The sequence below is a fragment of the Mchenga conophoros genome, linkage group LG12 (assembly GCF_057382185.1).
Source record: "Mchenga conophoros isolate Kocher_MC1m ecotype Shallow Benthic linkage group LG12, M_conophoros_male_GT1.1, whole genome shotgun sequence".
Lineage (NCBI taxonomy): Eukaryota > Metazoa > Chordata > Actinopteri > Cichliformes > Cichlidae > Mchenga > Mchenga conophoros.
Window position 1 is genome coordinate 7,464,181 of NC_140537.1, and position 12,179 is coordinate 7,476,359.

Below are 12,179 nucleotides of genomic sequence, written 5' to 3' on the forward strand. Positions count from 1 at the left end.
GGACAAGTCCAGATTTCTCAAGGAGCTGCTTGTCCCCTTTGCGTGTATCCACACAAGCAGGTTGAGCCATGACTTTCTTCATGCCTGTGTGTTCTGGTTTTTTCCTGAATGTGTGTTCAGGTTTTTCGCCTTCTGGCCTCTGTGGGCACATTTCGCGATGAGATGGGGCCTTAACTGTTCTTGGCACCATGGTCCTGTGTTCATTTTTATATTTATTTTCTAATACAATTGCTTCCCTGTATTTAGAAATATACATTTTAGGTTTGGGTGGAGGAAGAGTACTCTACTTTGGGAGAAGGTTATAAGCGCTTTCATCTGAAAACACAATTCAATCGCTAGCTTAAATTCACCTGCAAGGGAATTCTACAACTGTGTGTCGAGGCACCCCTATTTATAGATTTTTATGGCCTGGCATGTGACATCATGGTGGCCTGGCATGTGACATCATAGTAGCCTGTCTTTGTTCTGTCATTTAAGCCCCACCCCCCTGGTTACTGTTGCTATTGTAACTATTATATTATGAATGCTGGTAGCTAGCATTCCACACACACACATACACTTTTTGCCAAGGTTCCAGCTGCAGTCACCAAGACATGTAAATGTATTTAGTAACCCTCTGGGGTCCAGAGTATAATTGGCCGTTTTTGACTACTTTAGATTTTACCTCTATATTTCACCTTTAAAAAAATCATCTTCTTTTTTTTTTGGCACAACCTCAAATATCTGAAATTTGAGTTAATTTTTCATTTATACTATATTTGCACAATAGATCTAAATTCAGACAAAAAAAATTCAAAATCCGAGTAGAAAATACTTGTCATTTTTACTGTAAAAGCCACAAACATGTTTAAGGAATTGTTTTCATAACTTGAAATGCGAATAGAAGTTGTACATTTGTAAAAATTATGCACAAGTTTTGCAAACAACTTTATGTTCAGTATAATATATGCAGGTTTTCTTCCTGAATACTATCGTTGTTTATATTTACTGCGGGAAGAAACGGTTTTTATAAGGAAAAACACTAGAAAGCACTCAGTCCCCCTCCCAACTCCCCCAGCCTTTCCTATTGGTGAAAAAATATACCATGTGGACCAATCAAAAAATGATAGGGCAACATAGCATTTAGTTGTTTACGAAGGCGGGCAGGTGTATACATATAGTTTGAGTCTGACGGCTCTTTGTTTGCTTCTCATCTGTAAACTCTGCATACTCTCTCATGTGATTCAGTTTGTTTTGAAAAGTCTCAACAGGATCTTGAGCTTTATTGTGAAAGGTTTACGTGGAAAACAAACAAGCGTACAGCGGAACCACGCGATGGTTTTACCGTCATTGTTGCTAACGAAAACACGTAAAAACAGGCACTTGCCCGCCCATAGTGTGGTTATATTAAATATAAGAGAAAGAGAGAACTTTAAGAAATTAATATAGCCACTAAGGTGACCGTCAAAACGATGAAAAATACTGCTGTAAACAGTTTATTTTACGACATCACGAAACAAACGATAGCGTAATAGGAAACGATAGACATTTTTATATCGTCATTTGATATATATCGTTATATCGAACAGCCCTAACATACACTCTTATATTTGTACATATATTTATTCTTATAATTCTCAGATTTACCCATTCGTATAATATACGAATGGGTAATATGTAGAAGATATATTATATCTTCTACACGTTCTGTCTCTTGTCACGTGTGTGTTTATATTTAAATCATGTATGTTGATTATTTAAATATGCTTTTTCATTCATTTTTAAAAAATGTCAACAGCTGTCGTTTACAGATTCATTGTTTACTATATGCTATATATATATATGAACATGAACAAAACTGAAAACACTGGGTCACCGACCCAGGAACCCTGACAATATGTATTTTACCTGGTTAATGTGTGTGGCGGGGCGTGGTCTGCAGCGCCGCTGCAGGGGAGGCGGACGCACCTGAGCGGCACCCGCGATCACGCCTCGGCGCCTTAACGTCTGTGCTCTCTATGCTGTTGTGTTGGTATGTGTCGGGCTGTGAGCTTTAACACCGGCTGTATGCATACAGCAACCGTGTGTGAAAAGTGGTCAATAAAGAGAAGCTGTAAAGCGTGTTCATGGAAACATCGTTGGGTCTGCCGTGATATGTTTACAATGGGACTTCTGCTCCTGAATCTCTGCGCACAGCGTCTGCAAATCGGAGCTGTATGAAGTCACTTTCATCTTTACGCAGGACTGTAAGCTGTCATCTGTGAGGCGTGAGCGGTGTTTGTTTTTAACATAGTTCACGGTGGAGCTGCTGACATAATGTGGATCCGAAGATTGATAATTAGCCTACCTGGGGTTGAAAGTCTCGATAAATGCACGGCGTTTCGGCGGGTATATCGGCTTCCGCAAGTGTGACGCTTATTTTGAGCGTTCAAAAACTTATGTGTGTGCCAAGGTGTTTCTTTGGAGCGCACTCACCTAATATTCGGCACACGTCGTCACAGTTCTGGTTGATTTCATGTAACCATCGTTTTACATTGACAAAGGACTCCGCACTCGTGACGTCATATACCACTATGACCCCATGTGTTCCCCTGTAATATCTAAAGACAGAAGAAAGGGGAAACAGTCAGCTTACAGTTTGCGAAAAAGATCAATTGAATTCATTTTAATTTTATTCATATAATGCTAAATCACAACAACAGTCGCCTCAAGGCGCTTTAAATTGTGGGGTTAAGACACTACAATAATACAGAAAAAATCCCTAACAGTCATATAACACCCTTTGAGCAAGAACTTGGTGACATTGGAAGAAACCACCAACAGAACCAGGCTCAGTGAGGGGCCTCCGTCTGCTGTGACTAGTTAGATAAAATATTTCTAATTAGCTGAACAGTTATAACGACTTCTACTTTTACTACAGAGAAATGGTAGTATAGCAGCAAGACTAGAGAACGCTAAAACTGTTGGCCGAAGAGTATGAACAACAGTATAACTGATTACCTAAAGATAAAGGATAACAGACAGGGTAAAACATGGACGTAGCTTCGGTGGCGGAAAAAAACCCTTTGACCTGCATTTTTTCTGAACACCACATTATGGTGATGGAAAGTAACCGACAAATTTAAAAATAAATCTAAAAGTAATGCCTCAATAGAAACTGTTAGACAGGATTAATGAATAAACAGCAGAGATAGTTTGGTAAAGGTAATAACAAATAAAAGGAATTATTAAAGCTAAAGTTGGCAAATAAATATGTAAAAAATAATTTGTTAAAGTTAATAGATGAAAATAAAACACACAGCAGAAATGGCTAACACACAAAACAGACTGGAAAATTTAAAAAAAAGAAAAAGAAAAAAAAAGGCCAACAGGATTGATGTGTGAAGAGTTTTTGATACCACTACACCGTGTAACAGTTTAAGTATGCTATGGCCTGACCTTCGGTATAATTTTAATTTCAAGTCATCCCTAACTTTCTGAGCGAATAACTAATGTTATCCAGCAAAGGGAAAGACACTTGAAGGGGCACAACTTAATAAATACATTCATCAGGACAGAGTGTATGACTGTGTGAAGGAAAAAGCAACAGCACCACATTTATACCGCACAGACAAATGAACTGGCTTCAAAAACAGAGGCCAGATCTGAGAGAGTGCATCCCCAGTACCAATGCACTACGCCAAACAAACACAAAGAAACTTTTGTCAGGGATTCTCTCTGTGTGTGTGTGTGTGTGTGTGTGTGTGGTGACAGTTTGGGGATACAGCTTGTTTTGATAGGGTTTGGTGGCATCAAGGATTTACATCACACTATGTTATTAATGTAAATTAACATTATTGGGCATGATTTTCAATACCATAAAAAACTATTCTTACTGGGGGGGGTTAAATGACAATTCTACAATTCTTATGTGTGTGCAACAGAGGTGTGCAAAATACAATAACATAAGAACAAGCAAAATATACGAATGGGTAAATCTGAGAATTATAAGAATAAATATATGTACAAATATAAGAGTGTATGTTAGGGCTGTTCGATATAACGATATATATCAAATGACGATATAAAAATGTCTATCGTTTCCTATTACGCTATCGTTTGTTTCGTGATGTCGTAAAATAAACTGTTTACAGCAGTATTTTTCATCGTTTTGACGGTCACCTTAGTGGCTATATTAATTTCTTAAAGTTCTCTCTTTCTCTTATATTTAATATAACCACACTATGGGCGGGCAAGTGCCTGTTTTTACGTGTTTTCGTTAGCAACAATGACGGTAAAACCATCGCGTGGTTCCGCTGTACGCTTGTTTGTTTTCCACGTAAACCTTTCACAATAAAGCTCAAGATCCTGTTGAGACTTTTCAAAACAAACTGAATCACATGAGAGAGTATGCAGAGTTTACAGATGAGAAGCAAACAAAGAGCCGTCAGACTCAAACTATATGTATACACCTGCCCGCCTTCGTAAACAACTAAATGCTATGTTGCCCTATCATTTTTTGATTGGTCCACATGGTATATTTTTTCACCAATAGGAAAGGCTGGGGGAGTTGGGAGGGGGACTGAGTGCTTTCTAGTGTTTTTCCTTATAAAAACCGTTTCTTCCCGCAGTAAATATAAACAACGATAGTATTCAGGAAGAAAACCTGCATATATTATACTGAACATAAAGTTGTTTGCAAAACTTGTGCATAATTTTTACAAATGTACAACTTCTATTCGCATTTCAAGTTATGAAAACAATTCCTTAAACATGTTTGTGGCTTTTACAGTAAAAATGACAAGTATTTTCTACTCGGATTTTGAATTTTTTTTGTCTGAATTTAGATCTATTGTGCAAATATAATATAAATGAAAAATTAACTCAAATTTCAGATATTTGAGGTTGTGCCAAAAAAAAAAAGAAGAAGATTTTTTTAAAGGTGAAATATAGAGGTAAAATCTAAAGTAGTCAAAAACGGCCAATTATACTCTGGACCCCAGAGGGTTACTAAATACATTTACATGTCTTGGTGACTGCAGCTGGAACCTTGGCAAAAAGTGTATGTGTGTGTGTGGAATGCTAGCTACCAGCATTCATAATATAATAGTTACAATAGCAACAGTAACCAGGGGGGTGGGGCTGAAATGACAGAACAAAGACAGGCTACCATGATGTCACATGCCAGGCCACTATGATGTCACATGCCAGGCCACCATGATGTCACATGCCAGGCCATAAAAATCTATAAATAGGGGTGCCTCGACACACAGTTGTAGAATTCCCTTGCAGGTGATTTTAAGCTAGCGATTGAATTGTGTTTTCAGATGAAAGCGCTTATAACCTTCTCCCAAAGTAGAGTACTCTTCCTCCACCCAAACCTAAAATGTATATTTCTAAATACAGGGAAGCAATTGTATTAGAAAATAAATATAAAAATGAACACAGGACCATGGTGCCAAGAACAGTTAAGGCGCCATCTCATCGCGAAATGTGCCCACAGAGGCCAGAAGGCGAAAAACCTGAACACACATTCAGGAAAAAACCAGAACACACAGGCATGAAGAAAGTCATGGCTCAACCTGCTTGTGTGGATACACGCAAAGGGGACAAGCAGCTCCTTGAGAAATCTGGACTTGTCCCCTTTTATTTACAGAAAAACGATTACAGAATCGTTCCAGGCTACCTGCGTAGAAGAAAGGCAGAGAAAGAAAAGGCTAAGCAGGACAATGATGCCTGGTTAACAAAACAACAGGAAACAGTTAAACCACTGGCCGAACAGGAGAAACAAAACATTCTCCAGGGCCTAAAGAGGAGGTTTAATGAGCTAAACTTTGAATATCAATCCCTCCCTTTTACTATCTCCCCTTCACAGCACAAAAAATACAATTACAAAATGTTTCTCGAAGAGGCAATGAGTCAAGTTGAAAAAGACATTGCCCTTTTTGAGGAACATAAATACATTTACGTAGGCAGGGAAGATGCATCTGACGAACAACAGTTACAGCGGACTCCACTGCCACCCATTAGACCGAAAAAGACAAAGTTGACACCCGCTCCTCAAGTCACACAACCAACGAAAAAGGAAACTTTCTCGACCGACAACCTACCACCTTTTCGTAGGATGTGTGTTCCACCTATATCCAGAAGTGGAAAGCAACCTATTCCCATGACTGAGAACCTTCACAGACAACCTATTCCCACCCAACTAGTTATAATTCCACGACCTAGTCCTGTCCCTCTGCCACCTATTTGTAAAAAAGCTGAATCTACACCCCGACCACCTGTAAGACCTCCAATGAAACGAGGTGTAACACCCATCCTTCCACCCATTTCCACCAAAAAGCTGTAGTGCTGTACCGTTAGAGTAGTTTTTTAACTACCTAACCCCCAACCGGTCTTGACAGAAGCCGCACCATCTGAGCCTGGTTCTGTCGAAGGTTTCTTCTTTTTAAGACAAAGGAGTTTTTCCTTCCCACCGTCGCCCAGTGCTTGCTCAGATGGGATCATTTGATTGTTGGCGTTTTCTTAAACATAAATTGGCCTATTGAAAAAATGTAGTGGTTCTTACTACATTTTATTTTCAATAGACCAATTTATGTTCAAAAAAAAAAAAATTACAGCAGAAAAGAAAGCATGGGAGACATCTGATGCATTTCATTGCTTTTTAAAAAATAATTTATAATTTATCTGGAACAAATAAAAGAAAGTAAAAATAATCTTTTGTGGATTCTTTTTCTTCAATAAGTAGTAGAATAGGCAGTTCTTTATACATAAAGCGTAGTGTTTTGTTAAAAAATAAAGTGGCACAGCGGCACTGTGTTAAAGGCCTGTGTTTTTACCATCAGCGTGACAGCGTTGTGTTGTTTTTAAGTACTGTATAATACTTAAATATGATCAGTTAGACAAAACCAGCTGATGACAAATGTTTTGTCTTGCTTTGTTTTATATTTGGGACAGTTCTTAACCCAGTTTACAGCATGATTTAGCAGATATACATTTGCCCTTCTAAACAGAGAATGTTTCAATTTCACAGGTTTCACCTCAATTCTTTTATCTGCTGAACTAGAACACTTCAAAATGTGTGACAGTACCAGTAGATAACCACATTTCTGCAAGTTTGTTTTTTGCTTGTTCAGCAACTTCAGCAAGTGGTTATTGATGTATCATACTTTCTTCAGTCGTGATGGATTCTGTTTTCAGACAGGGTAAAACATCAGGATGGTGGCTAATACGGAAAGAAAAATGGATGGTGACAGAAAAACAGAGATAGCTTATACTAGACAGAATGGCCTGCATCCCTTGCTGTGTTCTTTTAATTCTTCAGCAAGGCATTTGATGATGACTATGGGTTCTGGACTTCATGTAAATAATTTTCATCCAAATACTAAAAACAATCCTTATGCAACTTTGTCCAATTCATAACTGGGTACTAAAAGGGCTTCAATTCATGAACAGATGATGCAAGACTTCTGTTTAACATCTTTAATAAAAGCTACGAGTGGAAACTTTCATTTAACATCAAGTCTTGGCAGCATACAGAAGTAAAATATGTAAAAAAAATTGAAATTGCCCAACATTTACAGATTTAATGTGCTATATGTGCATGCCGTTGAATGCATATGTATAGGTTTGTGCATGAGTTTTCTAAGGCTGTGTTGTCATTCTCAGTTTAAGAAGCAGCACAAATACAATGGGCCTGCTGAGCCTGACAGCCATAAGCATCCGTCATAATGAAACTACCTTTAATGAAACAAGCTCAGGAACTGCCCCTAGACACACACACACCTACAAGTTAAGCACACTAATAACTCATATATATAATCTGTGAAATCTCACATAGAGTGCATTTTGGATGTAACAAGAGCACATCACAAGAAAGCAACAACAAATAAATAAATAAATAAATGACACCCCGCTAAACAATAAATATATCACCAGTGTTGGGACTAACGCGTTATTAAGTAACGCATTACAGTAACTACGTTATTATTGTGGTAACGAGCACGGTAACTAGTTATTATGCCAAAACCAGGAACGCGTTACTCGTTACTGGGATTTAGATAGGCTCGTTATTCGTTACTTCGTGTGGTGGCTATCGCGGAGCTTCCACAGATTCAATAACATTAGCAAGTGGTGGAAGCCAGCAGGTGGATGAGAGAAAGGGAGGCAAGAGGAGAGACCCGAAGCGGCCGCCGGTCCCAGTGTCAGGTGAACTGAACTTCAGGTAAGAAGTTATAACCTGCAGTCCATCTGGGTCAGATATGAACCAAGTTTAGGTGGAGTTTATTTTCGTTATGCTGACTTTTTTGTACTGCGTGCTAGCTAGCATGACGGAGTTTCTATACAGCTGGGTGGGTGCTATGTTACTGATGTTGAACTTTATTTTGTTCATAAGGTTAATTATTAGAGTTGCCAACCGTCCCGTAAAAAACAGAATCGTCTGGTATTCAGAGAAAATATTACGCGTTTCTTATTGAGGTGAAAAGGAACAGTTTGTCCCGGACTTCAGCTACAATGAAAAAGACACAAAGCTGGAGTTATTCTGTGTTTACGCTGCACAGCTGCCTCTTCTTCTCTCATCCTCTCACCCTCCCTCTCCTGTTTCTACTTCAATCATGAAACTGATCAATGATCAGCTGATCGGCTTTTCTCTCTTGTTTATTTATCGCCCACTTTGCGGCAGAAAGAGGAAACCAACGGATGTCGTGGTAAACAACAGCAGCACTTTTAAGCTTGATCAGCTGTTGTTAGAATTTATTTAATATTAATTTCTAGTATCAGCTGATGTTTGCTGGAGCCACAGCTGTAAAGCTGCTGGTCATGATGTCGGTTTGGAGATGTGGTGAGTGGGAAACATGAAGATGAAACCAGGAGATGTCCTTACTGAATCATCAGAGCTGTGATGGAGAAACAGGTTTACCTTTTAGTTAACATGAATGAGTTGAAGGGAAGTTATGAACTGTTTCTGAGAGATAAATAACACCAGGATCCTTTTCTAAGCAGCTGACAGCTGGTAACTGTGCAGGGGCGGGTCTAGCAAAGTGTTGCCAGGGGTCCATGTAGGGAATTAAAAGGGAAAGGGGGGCACAAGGAAATACTTTCTTATTCTCATTTAAAATGTCTCACTTTTAAAAAAATAATTATCTGAGTCTTACAACAAACAATTGATAGATTGATACATATATACCATCAGAACAGTGTACATCACTGTCACAACAGTATTTATTTTCATTCAAAGGCTTTATGATTTTTCCTATAATGGTGGGCCGGTCTCTAGTCAAAATGCCCGGGACGATTTTTTTGTCCCAGTCCAGCCCTGTATGCAGCTCATCTGCAGTCTGGTGTTACCTACATCTTCCTATTCAGAAGGCAGAATTTCCGAGTTCTGAGTACAATCGAAAGCACCACGACTGCAGTTTTTGTGTTGGATGTAAAAAGCAGGCTAGGATAGAATCAGGCGTGGGATTTCTCTCGTGGAAATGTGCACATTATTTTTTCCTTTCTATTGGTAGGTGGCACAGTGCACTTGTGGTAAGTAAGCAAGCTAGAAGAAGAATCTTGCTGGGTATCCAGTTACGGAAGCAACACATTAACAAGAGAATTCTGAGTAAAACCAAAGTTACTTTCCCTAGTAACTAGTTACTCTGAAAGTAACGAGTAACTTGAAGTAACTGAGTTACTTTTGATAGAAGTAACTAGTAATGTAACTAAGTTACTCATTTAAAGTAACTTACCCAACACTGTATATCACAGAACTTAACTTTAAGTGAGAAAAAAAGAGAAATAGTCTGGAAACAGATGAATTTTCAGTCACTGACACAGTGGGAGTTCTGGCAGACACGTTGCACTAAGAAATGTCTTATTTTTAGAGACTGACCTGAATGTATGTTAGATACTGGTCAACACTGGAGCACTTTGGGATGCTGTAGCCCTTGTAGAAGCTAAATGCAGGTCCAAACATTTCCTCACTGAACCACACCTTGGCAAAGGTGTTGAGGAGGCGCTTGTCATAGTCGTCGGTCACACGACCACCGTATTGAATCTCTCCAATCATGTATCGAACTGTGTTCCAGGACACACCCTAAGGAGATGATAAAACAGTGATAAAGGATGACAAAAAAATTGTTCATGAATGTGCAATATAATTTGTGAGCAGACTGAATACATACACAGTCAGAAAGCTCTAAAACTCCCAGCAGATGGCTGTTGTTGATAAGTATTTACAATATCCTTTCTTTAAATCTCAACCCTTTTAACATTTTTTTATGGTCAAGAGTCCTAATCACACAGAATAATAAGCATTACTCTACCTACCTTCTTAATATCCATGTCATCAAGATGGTTTTGAACAAACTGGACAGTGGCATTAAAATCAGCCTGGTTGAACTCATAGGGAATATTCCATCCCAGGGGGCCATATTTCCTTCTCTCCTGAACTGTGCTGTGAAGAAAGGCTACTGCATACAGCATCGGCCTCCACTGCGCCATGTTACTGACATCCAAAAGGTCCTGGTTTATACCTGGTCAGGGACATGCAGGTCAAAAAGATGTACTGCATGCCCAAAAGGAGGCTAAGTGTAACATCTACAGAAATGTATTGAAATAATCCATAACTGAATAAAGTCAGTTACTTCTAAAACCAAGCATTGCACAAACGTGCACACACAGATTTCCTTTTTAGCGAACAGTTAGGATTTGTTGCGTAAATGTGGGAGAAAAGATAGTGAACTGAATATGTCAGTCAAAATAATACCTTCTTTCTGATATAATACCAAACTGCAATTACTAATCGAAATCAGAATTCCCTAGCAGATCATTACATGGAGAAACCTTTGGAATGCAAGCGCGCGGATCCACACAGGTATGCACACGGGTGTTCACTGCTCGTAGACCCAAATTACACCTTTCTTGGCTGCTACTTCGACGCACATCTGTCCTGCGTGCTGCACAACAACATTGAATATTTAGTATTTACTGCTGTTTACACTTAGCTAGATTAATGCGATGGTGTTGTGTTTAGTATGTTGCTTTGTTTTTTTTTTTCTGCTTGTTTTCTATAAAAAAAATAAAAAAAAATTCAAGCTGTAGATACGATCTCAATTCCCCTCCAGGAACCATGTCATCTGAGCCAGGAAAAGACAGCTGGTTTCTACATTTTAAAGATTCTTTTCTTTCTTCACCCTTGTTTTGGACCAAAACACAGACTAGATAACTCAGACTTGTTTAAAATTTTACTAACCTTGGGTAACATGGGTAAAAAACAAAATCCGGAATACAATAAATATAGCATCAAACAGGTGTTTCTCCCACATTTCCATCTTTTTATTCACTTACTTATTCCTATCATGGATATCACGAAGTAGAGGTGTTTTGTATATCTGCATCTCCAAATGTACACATCAATATTGGAATATATTTCATTCTCTTAGGTCCTCTTTCTTTATCACATAGATAAATTGGATCTATTAAACTGGCTAGTATTTCTGGACTTCTTTAATGTGAGCTTAAGTGAGCCAAACCTACCGCCATATGTCCTCTTAAGCCCTGCCTTGAGGCCCTGTGGTGGTTCATTGGTGAACTTGATGGACATCTGGAGAAGTGTGATGGGAAAGTGTCTGTGGACCTCAGTGGTCATCCAAAGGCGGAAGCTGTTGTTGACAAAGTCTGTCTCTGTCACAGTGTCCATGAGCTCATCCATGAAGTCCAAACCCAGGTGGCAATTCTGGAGTAAGGCCCAGCCACCCTGGGGACAAACACAGTAGTATGCCTATCATCCATGACGAAGACTATAAATGAGGAGTTCAAGAATTCAAGAAAACCCTAAATAATTTCTATAAATTCCAAACCACATTTTTAGAGACAGAACATCTGTATTGCTAAAACAGCAGTAATATCTCACCACTCACATTAGCCATAGTTTGCTGCAGAAGCTTGCGTGCGTGGACCTCTTGTCCTTGACCCATGGATACATAACGGGTCTCGATTTTCAGCTTCTTCCCGAGTGCTATAATGGAGTCAGTTGGATCTGAGCCCATTGAAAGGAAGCAGATGAGAGGTGTTCGTGGGTCCGACTCCTCCCACATCTTCTCTAAATCAAGAATCACCCCTTCAGTGTATTTCTCCCCTACTGCGTCCATTATGTATTTACGGGCCTAAAGGAAAGAATATGATGCAAAGCAGATGTAATTTTTTAAATGCTTTGTAATGCAAAGAGTTGA

At 39.0% G+C, this 12,179-nt stretch overlaps 1 pseudogene; it reads right to left on the reverse strand.

Moving 5' to 3' along the window:
- Positions 1-2,446: 2,446 nt before the first annotated feature.
- LOC146562070 (dynein axonemal heavy chain 5-like) overlaps positions 2,447-12,179 on the reverse strand; it is a 60,938-nt pseudogene continuing 51,205 nt past the window's right edge.